The sequence below is a fragment of the Chiroxiphia lanceolata genome, chromosome 2 (assembly GCF_009829145.1).
Source record: "Chiroxiphia lanceolata isolate bChiLan1 chromosome 2, bChiLan1.pri, whole genome shotgun sequence".
NCBI lineage: Eukaryota > Metazoa > Chordata > Aves > Passeriformes > Pipridae > Chiroxiphia > Chiroxiphia lanceolata.
Window position 1 is genome coordinate 58,345,414 of NC_045638.1, and position 18,153 is coordinate 58,363,566.

Below are 18,153 nucleotides of genomic sequence, written 5' to 3' on the forward strand. Positions count from 1 at the left end.
GACAATGCAGAAAGAATCATGTCTTGCTGATACCATCCAAGGAGTCTTTCTGCTGTGCCTTTTGCAACCAGACTTGTCTATCTCGCATCGGCCTCTTTAGCCACCAGCGTGCTTGTAGCAAATGGGGGTAGAGTCTTTCCCAAATCTTCATTCGCGAAGCCTAGCCATGATATGGGGCTTTAATTTTTATACTCTAAGCTATCCACAGTTTTATTAGGTTTTTAAGAAGCCTGTATTTCCTTCTCAGCGAGGTATATCTTCAGCGGTGATAACCAAAGCCACAAATTGATGGCACTATATCTCAGAGACCTTTTGGAATATCTACTTAAGTGCACTTCAGATCTTTGGCAACACAGTACCCCACCTTGCCTTTGCCAAGTCATCCATTATCAGTGTAATTGTGCCTATCAGAATCAAATACTCAATGTTATCTAATGAAGCAATTATTTTCTTCTAGCTTTCAGCCAATTTTTCCCCCTAAGTGGTAGGAAAATGCACCATTCTACAGACAAATGCTATCTGTTAGTCATGAAAACACTGTAATGCAACTATGAAGTGCTATATACTTTTAAGACATGCTCTACAACTTGTCATTGTCTCTATATGCATGGCAGCATATCTTGTCTCAACTATTTGTCCTCTCCACCTGCCAGAATGAATGAATAATGTCCTGGATGTACATCCAGTTTTTACGTAGTCAGCAACTTCTACTGACAGTCATGCTACACAAGTGAAAAAGAGGTAGCAAAGGCCTCCACTGACTCTGGCATCAAATGCATTCTGCTTTGTTCATGAAAATTATGCCACAAAGAACACATGACATTTCTTCACTAAGAGACATTTCTATTTCAGTTATTTAGCAGACAGAATAACAAGTAATAGAAGCAAAGAATAAAAAAACTCAAACATAATTACACTTCCATAGAAGAAAAAAATATGACAACTGTGCATAGACTCAAAGTTTTTCTTTCTGAAAGCAGAACTTGTATCACATTGCAAGAAAAGGTAGTTCTAATGTTGATTCCTAACAAAGTCATCATTACTGATGTAATAATATATAATATCTAGATCAACACTACTGAGTCAAGCTGCATGCCTGCTGACTGAAAACATGTAGAAAGTGCATCTGTCTCAGGCAGGTAGACATAAAAATGTACAGACCTGGCAAGATAAATATTTTTAACAGATTATGAAGAGACTCTGCTGCTTCATACACCTGGTAAGTACTACTTTTGAGCACTGCCAGCGTGTTTTCCTTTTCTATCTGTCTCCCATTGATTAATTTAAGAATTAACACTAAAAATCTCCACCTCAAAGCCACAGTTAAATTAAGAATACACTACGGATGTAGGAAATTTCAAAGTGATCATACACATACTTTTGTATCCACTTTTCTTTTAATCATTATGATTTAACATATCAAGTTTCTCCTTTAGCACTCGTGAGCAAGTTAAAAAGGTATACAGAGAGGAACTAAATATTGGGTTTAGAGGAAAGGGAAAAAAATAGGACTGAAGAAAACAGTCTGAGAGCAGCAACTCGTAGTGTCTGACAGAGGTATCACCAGTAGAGGGGGTTGCGATCTCACGAACTTGGCCAACACCCTGAAAGGGTGTTTCACTGTTTCTTTCTTTCAGAGGCCATCCACAGCAGATGAAAAGGGCAGAAACAGGAAGGTACACTTTAAAACCAACCCGGGCACTCCTGTGAACCTATCGCCTACCACAGTTTTCAAAATATGATAAATGAGTCTGCTCACCTGCAATCACTACTGCAGCAAGCAAATATATACACTGATTTCTAATGGCCCCAAGCCCTTAAAAAGAAAAGTCTACTCTAAAACAGTCACACTGAAAGTACTTTTCCTCAACCTTCATTCAGATGATGTAAGAATATGAGGCACTGCTGAGCTCTCTGTAGTACAGCAATAACAACATTTGGACAAAAGTGAACATCTGATAAGACTCTGTTTGCATTCTACCCCACCAACCCTGATCTACTCTATTTCATCCAGCACTCCACTATGAAATAAATAGCTTACTTTACCACACTGCCCTGTAAACTCCCAATAAGGCACAGCCAAATGTAAGAAACATGCACCCTACATTTCTTCTCAGGTAGTGCACTAACTAGCCTGAAACAATCCAGCAGCGTAAATTTGCTCTCCCAGACACCCCAAAATTTTGAGCAAACATCACTTCAGGGTCTTCTGTTTCCTCTGTGTGAAATAAAGAGTGGGAGAAGGGAGTTAAAGGCTCTCTATTCTCACTATTATCTCCAATTCCAAGGAGATGAAAGGAAATTTTTCTGCAAGTAACATGTTCAAGCCCGGAGGAATTAAAAAAAAAGTTAATACAGTAGTCTGTCTTGTTATTGCACCTGCTTTTAGGTGCCACAACATAGCATTTAAATTTCTCCTTTATCTTCTACTTCATTCTCTTTTGGACAAAAACAGTTTGGTGGTAGAAAAAATTGTTCGCATACTGGAGGTGAACCTGCTGTGAAAGCGCACAAAACTCACTAAAAACATATTGTAAAACAACAGAATTCTTCCTGCAGATCTCCATGTAGGTAAAACAGATGTGGACTGTGGTGGGTTGACCCTGGTTGGCCACGAGGTGTACACCAAGCTGCTCTATCAATCCCCTCCTCAGCAGGACATGGGGTGAAAACACAATGAAATAGCCCATGGATCAAGGTCCAGAAAACCTGCTCCACTGTGGGTTCCTCTCCATGGGCTACAGTTCCTGCTAGGAAAGTGATCTGTAGTGTGGGTTCTCCATGGGCTGCAGCGTTCTTCAGTGCACCTGCTGCAGTTTGAGGTGCCCCACGGTCATCTCCAAGGGTTGGCAAGGCAATCTCTGCTTCAGCACCTGAAGGACCTCCTCTCTTTCCTCCTTCATTGATCCTGGTGTCTGCAGGACCATTTCCCTCACATTTTTCACACTCCTTTCTCACACAGCTGCCATGTTAGAGAGCATTTTTTACTTTTTCTTAAATATGCTATCACAGAGGCATGATCAGCACTGCCAGTGGCTCAGCTTTGGCCAGAGGCGGGTCCATCCTGGAGCCAGCTGGAACTCGCTCTGGGTGATATGGGGGCAGCTTCTGGTGTCTTCTCAGGCCTGCAGCCTCCCTCTTATCAAAATCTTGCCATGTAAACCCAATACAGCCACCCAAACACTTGTATCATGAGATGGAAAATGTATTAGGCAGCAAACACTTTCCATCAAAGTGATGGAAACAGCAACCAAATGACCTTTAATAACATGTGGTATGAAACCCAGTTCATGGCCCATGAAGAATTTCTCCTTCTCCTTCGCCTTCTGCACAAGAGGGAGTACGCGAGTCGTTAATTGTCACTCCTTAATAAACAAGCAGCCCTAAGAAGGATCAATGGATTGTATCATGCCAGTATTGTACACATTAGCCTAAGTAGGACAAATATTTCAGGTGTTTTGTCAGACACAGCAGCACTAAGAAGAAATCTTCATCCAACTCCAAAAACATTAAAAACTGTTCTTTACCAATTTGAGCCTTTACAGTAGGTTGACTCAGTGCACTGGAGAAATAAATGAAGTGTTTACATCATATACTATCTAGCTGAATACCTTTACTGTATGGAACTGTATTTCAGTCATCTGCCTGAACTGTTCACACTGGCACATGAAAGGAAATTTCAGAGTGAACACCGACATGTGTGAGCTTCCCTGCCTCTTCTGTGGAAGTATCTCTTGATACTGAAAAGTCCTCAAGATTAGCTGCAGCCATCACAGATACACTTTAATTATTAGCATGGAATGATGTGAGATCAGGTAAATTGTGGGGTATAAGGGGACTTACAGGTATATCGGAGACATCTCACAGAACTTAAGACTTGGATTAAGAAATTCTTTTCAGAAAGAAGAACAGTGACCACTACTTATACCAAATGCAAAAGAAAAGTTCAAAAAATGTGTAAATTGCGTATGTGTGCATATAAGCACGCAGGCACACAATCTTATTTCATTTAAGCAACTTCTACATGCTGGAGAACTGGGGAAGATGTGAAATAAAACCGTGAATCACATTCTCTCCCAAAGATGATAGCGGATTCCTGCATGGCCATATTCTTCTGACGTCTTCTATTAGAAATCTTTTGTTTCAGCCACCAAGATCTTCTTTCTTAACGTTGTCTTCTTGGCAAGTCAACACCTTCCACCTCCATGGGGGAATTCCACATGATGCTCTCAAAAAGAGCAGGATGCAGTCTAAGGTCTAGAACCTTTTCCAGCCCACAGAGAGCATACTAAGAAGAAATAAACTGAATGCTATGTCAAGGTTTGTTTTTCACTCCATTCTCTATTTTAATAGTTGCCTTTTTTTTTTTTACCCTCAGGTTGTGAAGACAGGACACTGTTTATGCTATGCATTATCTGTCTCGGTGACCTGCTCAAAGAAGAGTTACCTCACATTTCCCATCTGGGTAGAAGTAGCACATAAAGCAATTTCTGTGAAGTAGCTCTCTTGCCTGCAGTTTGAAGACAATTATTTTTCACACCTAACAGACTAAAACGCTACAGTTGCTTATTTTAAATTCATTTTTCTACATGAACTGTCTCATGTTCTGTAAAAAAATTTGCTATGAGCAGGGAAATGAATAAAAGTATTTTGATCTTTAGGTATATCAAAGGCATGTGGGCAAAGACATGAGAAAGCTAGCTGATGATAATTTACAGTGACAAGGAAAGCAGAGTATTACTCATCTAATCACTTCCCTTTCTGTCTGTGCATCTCCCACAGATGTCAGGGTTAATCTACCTTACCTACATTATTCATGCCCTTGTCCCACAATGGTTCTTGAAGGCAGCACAGCATAACTGTAATAGTTTATCAACACAAATCCATTTTGTACAATAAAAGCTGACTGACACTATTGAACACATCCTAAAACAATGAACTAATTATATGGCTGTTATGTAGGAGGTACAACATTTGCAAGAATGGCTAAGGAATATTTCAGACTTCTAAACAAAACAGGAATCCATGAAACCATTATCAGAGAGACAGCAAGACAGAAAAATCCCAGAAAAAGCAAACTAAATTGCAATAAATAACTAAAAATTGGATGATTATTCCTAGATACAGAAGGACAAAAAAAAAAAGGAAAAAATAATGACAATATTTCCTTGAACTGCAAACAAAATTAGCAGAGTACATACTTTATCTATCCTTAAAAAAACCAACTAAACTAAAAACCACGTAGCTGGAACCACTAGAACTAAAGACCTGTAATTTCTGTACCAAGATCTCTATCCTATGAACTGTTCCCATGGCTCTTTCTTAAGTTTAGGACAATGTTTCTCAACCTTCTAATTTTTCTTTCCTTCAGAATCAAAGAACCTTGCCTACTCTGGGGAAAACAAAACCGAAGTAGATATCCAGTATGCTGCTTGTTGGTCAGGGAGGGGCTGAGTTGGATGGATAACACACTCAACTTCTTTTTTTAACTTGTTTTAACAAGTCATAGTTTACAACAGGATTTTAATCTAACATCTTTACAAGATGAGAGACACCAGATACACAGACTGCAAGAAGACTTGGGGGAAAAAGTAAAACACCTCCCCCCCCCCAACTTATAAACAACCTGGTGCCTGCAACTGGGCAGGCAGAACAACTTAGTGTTTGCCATAATTCTTGCTGGGGGACAAAAATGGCAATAAGCCAGCAGGCAATGATGCCACTTGTAGGGCAGTCTGCAACCACAGGTTGCTGTTGATATGTAACAGCCAGATGGCAATGTGGGTTTTGAAGGGACAACAAAGTTTCTTTCTGGTTTAATTTCCTCCATTTTGTGTTATTTTTTGAGGGGACACTTCACAGTCAGTATTCTGAAAGGCACAAAACTACTAATTGCTCATCTATGTAGCATACTGAGCCTGGCCTACAATTCCTGCTTCTGGCGCAGATTAATTTCTACTCCCTTATTCGTTTTCCTTCCTAACTACCTTTCAGGAGGTCTAATTTCCATCTAACAGGTCAAGTATTACCATGATAGTTTTCTATAAGAATGATCTGGAGATGAGTTCTCTTTCTGAAGGAATTCTGTTCAGCTTCTATGTGTATTTTATCTTGCATCTTCCCCTTTGCTTGATGACTCATGGGCTCTCAGTGTGGTAACAATGGGTTATCACAGACACAGAACAGGTTGCATATAAAGCAGGAAAGGGACAGGAAAGTGTTAATTCACTATGTCATTGCCATCAATAATTAAAACACAATGTAATGAACTACAGACTCTAACGTCTGATCCTGAAGAGGCTACAACAGCTAGTTGATTTATGCCCAAATGAGACCCCTACAGGTAGATAATGAGGAGTCCTGTGAAAAGCAGATGGACAGCATTATTTCCCTTTAGTTATCATAGTTTGATGGTTAGAAGGAAAAGGGTAAGCAAGATCTATTAATTCTTAGATTTAAAAAGTCCAATAACTGCAGTGTACACTGTTGTTGTATTTTTAAAAAATAAGTAATCCCCTCTTACTCAATCTGCCTTCTTCCTGCAGATAAAATAAAATAATGCTTTAATGAAACAGTGGAGGTTAAATTACCCCTGTCAGAACACAGAAGTCTTTGCTGTACAAGCTGTGAACCTGCTCAAATTAGTGACAAATAACAGCTTCATACACATGCTGCTGCAATCCAAGTCAGGTTTTGTAAGAAAAAGGAATCAAGTTAAAAGCTTCAGGACTAGAACTTGGGAGATTTGGAGAGTACATCTTCAACTGTGGCAGCAGAAAGTGCAAAAGATTTTATCAAGTACTTTACTTTTTGGCTTAGGTCGTTTATCCAGCATATACATTTTAAAATCTTTACTATGAGATGCACTGTTAATTTTCAAATTTTCCACCAGTGGAGGTGCTAAACCTGCTAACCTTATACTACCTCTGCTATTACTCAGTGGCTAAACTTCCACTGATGATATGAACTCCAAATCTGGAATTTTGAGTTAATTCAACTTTTAAGTCAACACACTGCAAAACTCACTGATTTAATAACAGATACTTTTAACTGTACACACTAAACATTCTGACTCAATAACTGATACTTTAATTGTACCCCCAACAAGTTCATTAATATACAGGTAAAGTGATCCACTGGTGATTTACGTGATTTTGTCACCTTTCAGACAATAGTAAAAGTAATCCTACCTTGACTTTGACTCTTTCCAAATCCATTCTCATGACTCAATACTTCAGTGTCAAGTACTTCAGTCATGCCCATAGAGAAGAGGTTACACCTAATTGCTTAGCGTTCTCAGATTACAATTTCTTTTCTGCATTAGAAAAACAACAGTCTCACATTCTTATCTAACTCACTCCCAATTCAGCCTCTTTTTACTCGGGAATAACAAAAAAAAAAAAAAATGCCCAAGATTTCACAGAAGCTCTAAAATTTTCATTTGGACTTATTCCAAAACTTGGTAATCTTTGTGACTGACACATATACTCCTCAGCTCTCATCACTTCTCCCTTTCTTTCAATTTAGCTAAGAAATTCATTCTTTTGGGAAGAACTCTAAAGAGATGCTCTAGCAAATATATAATTATAAATGAATTTTATTTCGGGGAAAAAAAAAGGCTCTGATTATGTAGAAATTATGAATAATTTCAACCAGCAGTTATTTCTCTGAAGAAATGATAGTACCACATATCCCCATGAGTTTCCTACGCTTACTTAAGGAAAGTCTCATCTCTGAAGCTTATTTATTCCAGATTGACACAGATAGCAGAAAATTAACACAAAAAGCTTCTAATGTGGCTCGTGCTGAGCCCTCTGCCAGCACACCTGCAGATATATTGAAGGTGTTATTCAAAAGACTATTATTACAAAGTTACATACTCTGTGCAAGATACTAAACAACTTTTATGCTATAAATGGTCAGTTGATTTTCTGCATACAACAGTATTTAATTTCACAGAAAGTAAATTTTAACCATTGATTGAGAACAGAAATATCTATTATATACCATGCTCTTGTAACAAGTGGAAAAGTTTATACGATTGTTAAAACTTGGTTAAAAGGTTGGTTTATGCACTTTAATCAAATATCTCAAGATTTTAAAATGCCAGCATGCCAAGAAGCTTAAGACATATTCTATCAAGATCTGCTATGTCATCTGAAATTTTGTGCCTGAAACATTTGTGGATAACAAATTCTCCTACAGCTCTTTCCAATGCTTTACGTGCAAAAGGCTTTTTTTCTTGATTCTGCAGCTCACATTATACAACTGCCCACATGAATATGTAATGCTAAGGATGAAGACTGTCCTTTTAATAATTCCTCCCCCCATATTTTTTCATGTGATATTCATGAGAGCAGTATTTTTTCCCAGTCATTCTTCTGCAAGACTAACGAACAAGTTGGATTGTTTTAGTTTCCTCTTGTTGCAGTTTTCCCTACCACCCAAGTCCTTTTCTGCACCTGTTACAGTCTCAAGTCATCTTCCTTGAACATAAATGGGATATAATTGGCCAGAGGAGGATTACATTACACCACTGTCATGTATAACATCGTTAAGAATTTCTAGTCTCTGTTGAAATATATCTTCTGATAAAGCCTCAGGACAAAATCACATGGCTAAGATTTGTCAAATTGGTGGCTTGTGACCATCTTTACAAGTCTCATATTCAGGTTTTCTTCCTTTACTAATTACCAGTAATGAACTCGTGACTTAGAGCAGCCAATTATTGACACTTGAAATTTGCAGCTAGCTTTCTTCTAGACCATTCTTCATAGAGCAATGAATGTTTCCAACTAAGTATACCCTGAGTGTTGTCACAAATCTGTGTTCTCATCATAAAGAAGTAAAAAAGTGCTTAAGAAACACAATACCAGGTGAAAAAAACCCCTGACACTAGAAAATACTTTGTTTCTATACGGAAGTTTCCTGTCTCAGACCTAAGTTACCTACTACACTTGAAATTCAAGAAGAAAACAGAAAAACAACCATCACTACCAGAAAAAAAAAAAAAAATCAAAACCAAAAAACCACAAAAAAACAAAAAAAACCATCAACTTTTTCTGCTCACAAGCAAACTGTAAACAACAGTAATTTCTACTACGAGTTCATAACAATAAAGTGTTAGGCAAGTATCTGCAAGCATATCTTGCATTACAACTCTCAATTGCAATTTCAAAGATAAAATTTATGGTGCTTTAATGAATTAAGCCAATAAGCAAATCATCTTCATCAGTGGATTATACACTTAATGCCATTTTGTTACCAAGTTTTCCTAGGTCCGTTTCTGTCCAACATCTGAAGAGAATCTTGCCCACACCCTTCCTTTCCACTAATATTCAGCCATATCTTAATCATGAACACAAAAAACAGGTCTTGGCATTTTCCACTAGCAAAGCCCATTTTGGAGGTTAAATAAACCCATAAAAAAAAAGGAGAGTTTATTTAGGCTTACTTTAAGGTTTATTTTACAGGTCAATAAAGCTCTAAAAAGATATTTAAAAAAATCTCTCTCACAACATAAACTCTTAAATCAAATATGAATAGATTAAACTTTCTTTGACAAAGTATGTTGGTACTACACTCACAGGTCAGTTTGCTGATGTGAAATGACATCAGTCATTTGTCAACAACTCCCCATCAACACCAGCAACTCACAGGTATGCACTAGCATTTCCATTTCATAGTGCTTCTTTTTCAATGCAACAGAATCCATGCAAACAACCTCAACAACTTCCATCAGGGTAGACTCAGTTGTTATCCCACCATTCATTTTTTACTGAGAAACAAGAAAAATTGCTGCAAGGTAAATGATGAACGTGGACATTGCAGCCAAATTCCAAGAACATTATTGATTAACTATATATATACAAACCGGACTTCCGTGAAAATATTTTTCAAAGAGGGAAACAAATACTGTGCACAGAGGAAGGAGGGAACTGAACCTTTCCTTCAGGCATGATGAGCGTAGCCTCTTCAAAGATGTGTCACAGAAACCGGGCAATGTGTCCACCCTAGCAATTCACTGAACATATTGATTTATTGAACAGGACATTGGTAGGAGGCGAAAGAGGCTGACACAAATCTGGACCAGCATCCCCTTCATCAGGCAACATTGTAACTAAAAATACAGCCTAGTCCTGCTGTAGTCAGTGCTTGCATACATTAGAGACCAAGTAGGAAGAGAGAATAAGGTTTTCCCAAGGTGGAAAACCTCTGTTTGCTTAGCTTCAGTGAACAAGTGACCTTCAGCAGCATGTAGGACACAACACTTAAAAGCATTTTAGGGCCATGGATCAAAGAATGACTCAACCAGAGTTACTATTAGACCCATGACATCACTGCCTTTGACAGAAGGGAAGAAGAGGCAGAGCTAGGATTCTGCTGTGTTTCTTTCAGCAGGTGAATGGTCAATGCAGGTTGTGCTCAACAACTCACTTGCCATTGTTTTTCCAAGGACATAAAAACATAGTTTAACTTTTACATTAGAAAAAAAATGGAAAAAATCAGAGATAATAACAGAGAAGGAATATTTTCTCCACTAAATTCAGTTCTACTTCAGATGAGTGATGTATACAGACTACTTTCTTCTATTTCAGTAGATTTTTTAAGAGTTTATCTTCCTATGTTATTTTGTGCTACGGACAGTAGCACAAAGTCACCAACATCCATTTATCAGCTTTTGAATGCTGGAAGACCATGTCTTAAAGCCGAAAGCAGTACTTTTTTTCCATGGATTAGTAATAGGATAATTAATTATTTAGTAATAGGATAATTAGTAATAGGGTAGTCTAGAATCACAGTGTAAACTGCATCTGGCTTGGGCAAAACCTGAACAAATTAAGATTACAGCATACAGATACATTTTAGAGAAAACAGAACTTCTACAAATAAGACTACATTACTTTAAATAGTTAAAAAAGGTTGGTCTAAGGTGAAGAGCTTTTTAAATAATTTTAACTATCATACTTGTTCTACAGTAGGCATTACCATAGTCTAAATGCATCCAAGTGGTTTTGCTTTTCTTTAAAAGAAAGTAAATTTCAATTAAGATACTACATGACTGTTAGAAGAACAGTTCTTCAATAACTGGAACAAGAAAATGGGGTGGAGGCAGGATTTCTGTCCTTACATATGACACACTTATAAAGAAATATGAGTAAAAAAACCCTCTCAAACACACCTACTAACTCTTTAGACTATAATACTTAGAATACTTTAGTCTAAGTACTATTATTGCACATGTAATATTTTATGTATTTAAGTATTCCCATGAAAAAATCTCCTTATGCATAGAGGTAATTACTTAAAGTCTCTTAATACATATTTCATTCCTTTTCTTTTGGCATATGAACATAAAACAACTGATAAAAAGCGTATCACTGAGTTGCCTCAAGCTGCTATAGTTGTAGACAGGGGAATTTACTGCCAGCAGGAGCAGTCTACATTTTTTAAATTGTTTCTGCATTCTCTGTATACAGATTGCCAAATTATTTGCATGTGGTAGACTCATGTCATTTCCAGCTGCTCTTTGTTCCTTATTATTTTGCACTAACATATAAAACTTTCAGTACAGCTTATTGAAACTTGGCCACTGAGCAACAGTATCTTCCAAAAACCACAACCAAACATTGAAAACCTCTCTCTCAGTCATTAAAGGTATAACAAACAAGAAAAACAGCCTTTCTTTGACAGCCAAAGCAAACATCTCAGTAGCATTTATTCAGTGTGCTTTAGCAGCTTTCACTGCCCAATTCTGACAGGCTAAAATTATCTTTTAGGTCTTGAAGTTTGCTGAAAACTAAATAAGTAATACTGTAAAGTGCCTTTTAAGACTTCCATGAGTCCTTCATATATTTTCAGCAAGTCACATACTGATTTTAAAAAGTATTATAACCAAAAACTTGTAACTAATAAATGAACTCCAGTTTCTGTACATAAGACTGCACTACCAAAGCAGCTGATGAAAGTTTATCAGATCTCTTCATATTTATTTTCAGACTTTAATACAAACTTTTTAGGTGTTCCTAGAAGCTTTCCTGTCTTAAGTACTTTCAAGAAACTCTAGCTGATCAACTCCAGCCCTCACATGGGTTTCCAACATTGACTTTGAAACATGATTAATCTTGCACTGTATTACAAAAATAGTGTTCAAATAACTTATATACTGATTACAAATTGTAATTTTTCAGTGTCCTAAGTTGACTGAACTATAAAGTTCACTAAGAAGTTAACAAAATCACTGTCTGGGTACTGTAAACATGAGAAGGACCACACAGATTGACAGGTAACCCATACAGCACTCAGATTAAGAATTCAGTCAAAAACTCATGAAACAAGGGGCAAAAATAATCCCGATTTTAGACTTTGCTCTAAATAATTATCCTTTTTGTATGATATGGATAACTTGGTGGTTACTCTCTTTGTGGGAAATGGATGAGGTAAAAAAACCATTCTAATTAGCAATCTAGAAGTCAGAAGGCAAGTGTTGTGACTTCACATTGTCTTTTAGAATTAAGAAAGTTTATTAAATTCAGTTATACCGTCCACAGTATTTCTCATTCCTGTTTCTATACAAATCCTCTCCAGTTTGCTTTAGCTTGATTCCTTGGCTTGATTCCTCCCTCTTGATCAAGATTATGTAACCCCTAGTGCTATCCCTCCTATAGCAACTTCCCAACTACACCAAGCCAGAGGCTTTCATTCCCAAAGATTTTCCTAAATCACTATTCATACAATGAATTAATTCTATTTTAATTCTCACACAACTTTTGGCCTATTTTTTACTGAGAGAATTACCCATCCTATCAGTAAGGAAAATAGCATTTTAAAGTTTTACTTTATTAAATTATTAAAACAATTATTTATTTTTTATTTTCCTAACAGAAGTTTTAGACAACTGCTCTATCTAAAAAAACACTAAATGACTGAAGTAATTTGGAAAGGCCAAGAAATTGTAAAGATTAATGTATCCTCTTCAAACCCAATGTATAGGGTTCACAGGATTTATTTTTCATACTTACTTTGTAATTTGGTCTGGAACTCTGATATGCTCCTACCATTCAGAAAGGACACACATGCCAGGGCATGAGGTCACAGGACTTCATTGTGATCTTGGTCTAAGCAAAATCTGCATTTTGATATATATGTGACAGTAAATTACAGCACTCCATTTTCTATTTCATACCAGCACTGTTCTGACTGATTCCTTTCCAGGACAGTTTTCTAAATTTCCTGTGATTACTCAAATGTTTTCAATAGATCAACATAGTCCATTAATATTTTCCTAGAACTGCAAACTGATACAAGTCTGAAGCCCAGAAAAGTTGCTCAAAATTAAAAAAACAAACAAACAAACAAAACAAAACCCAAACCAAATCAAATTAGCCTCTTTTCTTCCAGCTTTTACCAGTAAAAATAAAACTTCACAAATGTGCTATTTTATGGCTCCAGGAACAGCTAAGTCATATGCAGATGAAAGTGACTGTCCATATGAACATGATGTACAAAGTTTGCAAGGAGTTTAAATGCCTTCATTGCAGATCACAACCAGTAGCTGATATACAGGAATGAAAACAAGTCTGTTATGATACATAGTTTTCAACTCAAACTTCTGAAGTTATTGTCCAACTCTATTGAAAGTGGTGAGTTTATGAAGGAAAAAATGTTAACTGTGCTATTAGTAATACTGTAAATACATTTATTCACAGACAATTGAACTGTCTCATGTTGCTTTGAACACTTAAGAATGTAATCTATAGCAAACACTTATGGCAAATCAACAACTCAAGACAAGTAAAGAAGACAGATTCCTGATGCTGCTTAAATTCAGGAGAGACAAAGTATTGACAAAAAAATCCCACGTCTTGGACTTAATAATATGCAACAGAAGTTCAGCTTTATTTTTATACTGTTTTCACAGTACTACAATTCATTTAGTAAAGTGTACTGTCTACATCCAAAATATCCAGAATTTTACTTTAGACTGGATGAGAATCTTCTTAAATAAAAACTCTAATGTACCACTTATTTCCTACAGAAAACAAACTTTCACCCTTGCTGGAAAGCGTGAAGTAGTTTAGACATGGTACTTATTACAGCTGAACCCAGCTGAATGAATTCAAACTACACTGACTTCAAACGTGCCCAACCATCTAAACTGCTTTAACTGGGAGACTCAAAAAGAATGTTGGAGTTACTATACTGTCTATGCAAAACTAAAGTTTACACAAAGTACTGCAATTTAAATTAACATCACAGAAATCTAATACAAACCGCTCTGCAGAGGCTTAAGAATCTAAATTAAGATATAAAACAAACTTTTAAAATGTTATGAGAAGAAACTGCACATAATATTGCTTTTTCTCATCATTCCAGTTCAGGTGGATCTTACATTTGAAAAGTTCCCACCTTCATCATCTCCAGCAATGTCTTTTAGCACTATATTAAAAAGGGTTTGTTTATCCATCACATATTTAGTTCCAGAACTTCTAAAAGTTAGGACTGCCTCAAAATTCCCCTTATTTGAAAGCATCCACATTGGTAAGAGGATTTTGTGTGTGCATGAATGCAAGCCTGTAAAAGAGCAGACCACTAGGCCTTCGGCTTTATCCCTCTAGAAGTACAAGATGAAAACAGGACATTAGCTGAATGTGAAGGAGGGATGATCAAGTTATTATGGTCAGATTGATGAGGTTTTATAAGCTTCTACCCTTCTAAATGAATTCAGCTTTTAATATTTATTCTGCAAGCTGCAAAGTAATTTTACACTGATTAAAGGGAGAGCTTGAGCAGCTGTTCAACTGTACATACATACACCTCCCTATGTTCTTGGTTAGTCAAAAACGCTGTTTGCATTCTTTTAGTCAAACAGTGGTTTTCTAGATCATGACCTGGTTAAGCATTACAACCACACACTTGACAATATTACACTCCTTGCATCTGTAATGACAAGGGTCAAATTAAGTGTTGTCAAATGACACTGTGACACTGTGCAACCAGTGTTACACAGGAAGATAAATGAAGTATAAAAATAATGTATGTGGTGGACAGAAATCTAATTTAACATATCAAATAATGGGGTTTAAGGCACAGGAATATAAAAACTTCATGCAGCAATGCAAGATATAAGAGTGAAATATAAAGTTGCCAAAAAAATGGAAAGTATTGATAGAACATTCACACTGTTTGAGGGTATGCTTAATACTTTTCCATATCCTAAAAACAGTAAGCAAAGTTGGATTACACTTTTCTCATCTTTTTCTTCATTGTGTGTTACTTCAGAGGATAGATATTTTGAGTTAAAACAGGTTTATCAAAGAGCAGCACAATGCTCAATTTCAATTGTAAAAGTAATTGAAGCATTCAGAAAAACAAGCAGTTCAGGAAGGATATTGAGGTGCTGGAGCAGGTCCAGAGAAGAGCAATGAGGCTGGGGAAGGGACTTGAGCACAAGTCCTATTAGGAAAGGCTGAGGGAGCTGGGGTTGTTCAGCCTGGAGAAGAGGAGGCTCAGGGGAGAGCTCATCACTCTCTACAACTCCCTGAAAGGAGGTTGTAGCCAGGTGGGGGTTGGTCTCTTCTTGCAGGCAACCAGCAGTAGGACAAGAGGGCATGGTCTTAAGCTCTGCCAGGGGAGGTTTAGGTTGGATATTAGGAAGACATTTTTTACAGAGAGGGTAATCAGACATTGGAATGGGCTGCCCAGAGAGGTGGTGGATTCACCATCTCTGCTGGTTTTTGAGATGAGACTGGATGTGGCACTTAGTGCCATGGTCTAGTAACCACGGTGGTGTCGGATCAAGGGTTGGACTTGATGATCTCGGAGGTCTTTTCCAACCTGGCTGATTCTGTGATTCTATGAACAGATTTATGCTGTGTGACAGCATAAATCTAAATAAATCTAAAGAGCTATAGATCTATTTTGAAGACTGCGCATGGTTCTAGCAGCCCTTTTACCAATTTTTCTCAAAAAAAATTATTAAATCTAGAGGTAGACAACTACACATAGCAGATGTGTAACATGCAGAAGTTGAGAGGCACAGTTCTCAGTAGACCTTACTAAATTCTACATGAACTGTGCTTTCCAATAATAATCATCCTCGACATCCAGTATTCCATGCAGAAACTAAATTACACAATACTGGATTTATGAGCAGACAACTAGAACCACACCAAAGAAAGGAAATGTAACCCACCTGCCTTTCTTCACAAAACTTGCAGATTCCCATTAGAACAATATTTTTCACCAGATAAAAAAAGGCAAGCAAAAAAAAGTGCTAAATAAGACACCTTTCTGATATGACTTCACATCTGACAATATATGAAGTCATATGCTGAAATTCTCAGCTTTGTGGGATTCCAGAATAGGACTGAAGTTGAGACAAAAAAAACCCACTTATATTGTTTGAATCTCTTGAACAGTTGAGGTACTTTCTTCAAAATTCTCCTTAAATTATATGTAATAAAGCAACACATGTTTTATTCAATTAATCCAGCAACTGCACCTATGAAGACAAGGAACCTGAATCTAACATTTAAGAGGGCAGTGTTTTACAAGTGAAATAATGACAGTGAGTTTAATGTGGGAAACTGAGTTCCTATGAAGAAGGTAAAGTGTATTAATTTAATTACGTTCAAGATCTGACTCTCAATGACTACATTTTACCACCACCTCATTAATATATATATTCACTATTCTGCAAACATGAGAGCTGAAGTGTAACTATTTTCGTCTGCTTCACCCTTTGCCTTGAACATTATGACAATTTTGTCACATGACACTTCCATCTGAGGGAATTATGACCGAAATAAGATAAACGGGTTTGACAGAACAAACCAATTGTTTGTTCTTTACTTTCTTTATTTGCTCGGTAACTTTGGTCAAAATCAATCAATCCCCCACAACAATCTTTTTCATCAGTGGGTGACAGAAATGTAAACCACACAAGAGACATAGGAAAGCTGATGAATTTTTGTAAAGCTTTTAAAGAGAACAACGTTCATAAAAATTTAAAGCATTAAAATCAGTTGAACAGTTTTCAGCAAGGTCACCTACTGACTAGGTCTGAAATAATTTAAATTTGATTGTTGTCAAATTTATTTTTACGTAAAATACTGCCTATCTATAATGTTTATTTTTATACAGAATTATCTTATTGCAGACTGACAGAAGAAAATGCTTAACAGAGTAAATCTAAGACTACCTGGAATGCAGATTGATCAATCTGGAAAAAACTAAGTCCAAACCAGATGTCAATCGTCTTTCTATTCACAAAACACATGATGTTGCCTAAGAGATGCGGAAAGAATGTATGTCACATTAAAGACTGATTTTAATCGATGTCAAAACATTTGAAGATATGGGCCTAGGCACTTTAGGAGACCAAGTTCCACCTTCGGTGATTTCAAAGTCTAAAACTACTGAGAAAGGATATATGGTGCTTTGAAAAAGTCCACCTACATGTATAAGCAATTACCACATAAAAAAAATTCTCAAAGGCTTTCAATGCAGAGCAATCTCTATTTAGCTCAGCATTTCCGAATACTTTGCATATTAAGGCATATGGGAAGAGAAAACCCAGTTAGATTACTTCAGTAATTCACTACCAAACTACAACATTGAAAGAGAGACACAAAGCAGTGTGTTTGATTAAGACATTCTCAAATCAATTTGCTGTAAAAGTATTTCTAGAGGACCAAAGTAGACTAAACCACAGATTTTACATTGTTGAAAAATGTGGATATAAAATAACCACAGGATGAGATCTCTACACTAGCCTTTAACAACTTGGAATATAGTACCTTAGAAGCCAGCATGCTTAACATGTTAACAAATTAGATTTCACAACAGAAACGCAAATCAAGATATTCCTCCTAACTGCAGCCAGAAAACTGTGAGTATGGTTCAAGCGCCACAGCTGTAAGTGGCCTCAGACAGGTAAAACTACAAAATAACCTTCTTCCCCCATACATAATGCTTTAGACAGACTCATACAGTAAGATATACACAAGAAAGTATTAGATGCACCACAAATTTACCATATAGTATATTTAAAATAAAATAATCAATTAAGCACTGAATGCTAAACAAGAAAAGACACAGTATTTATTAATACTCTTGTAAATTGATAATATAACAATTCAAAATTATGCT

The 18,153-nt window shown here is 36.7% G+C and overlaps 1 protein-coding gene across 7 annotated transcripts in view; it reads right to left on the minus strand.

Annotated features, from left to right (window-relative positions):
- The window catches only part of LRCH1 (leucine rich repeats and calponin homology domain containing 1), a 118,199-nt gene that overhangs the window by 70,789 nt on the left and 29,257 nt on the right, over window positions 1–18,153 (minus strand). The gene's annotated exons all lie outside the window — the stretch shown is intronic.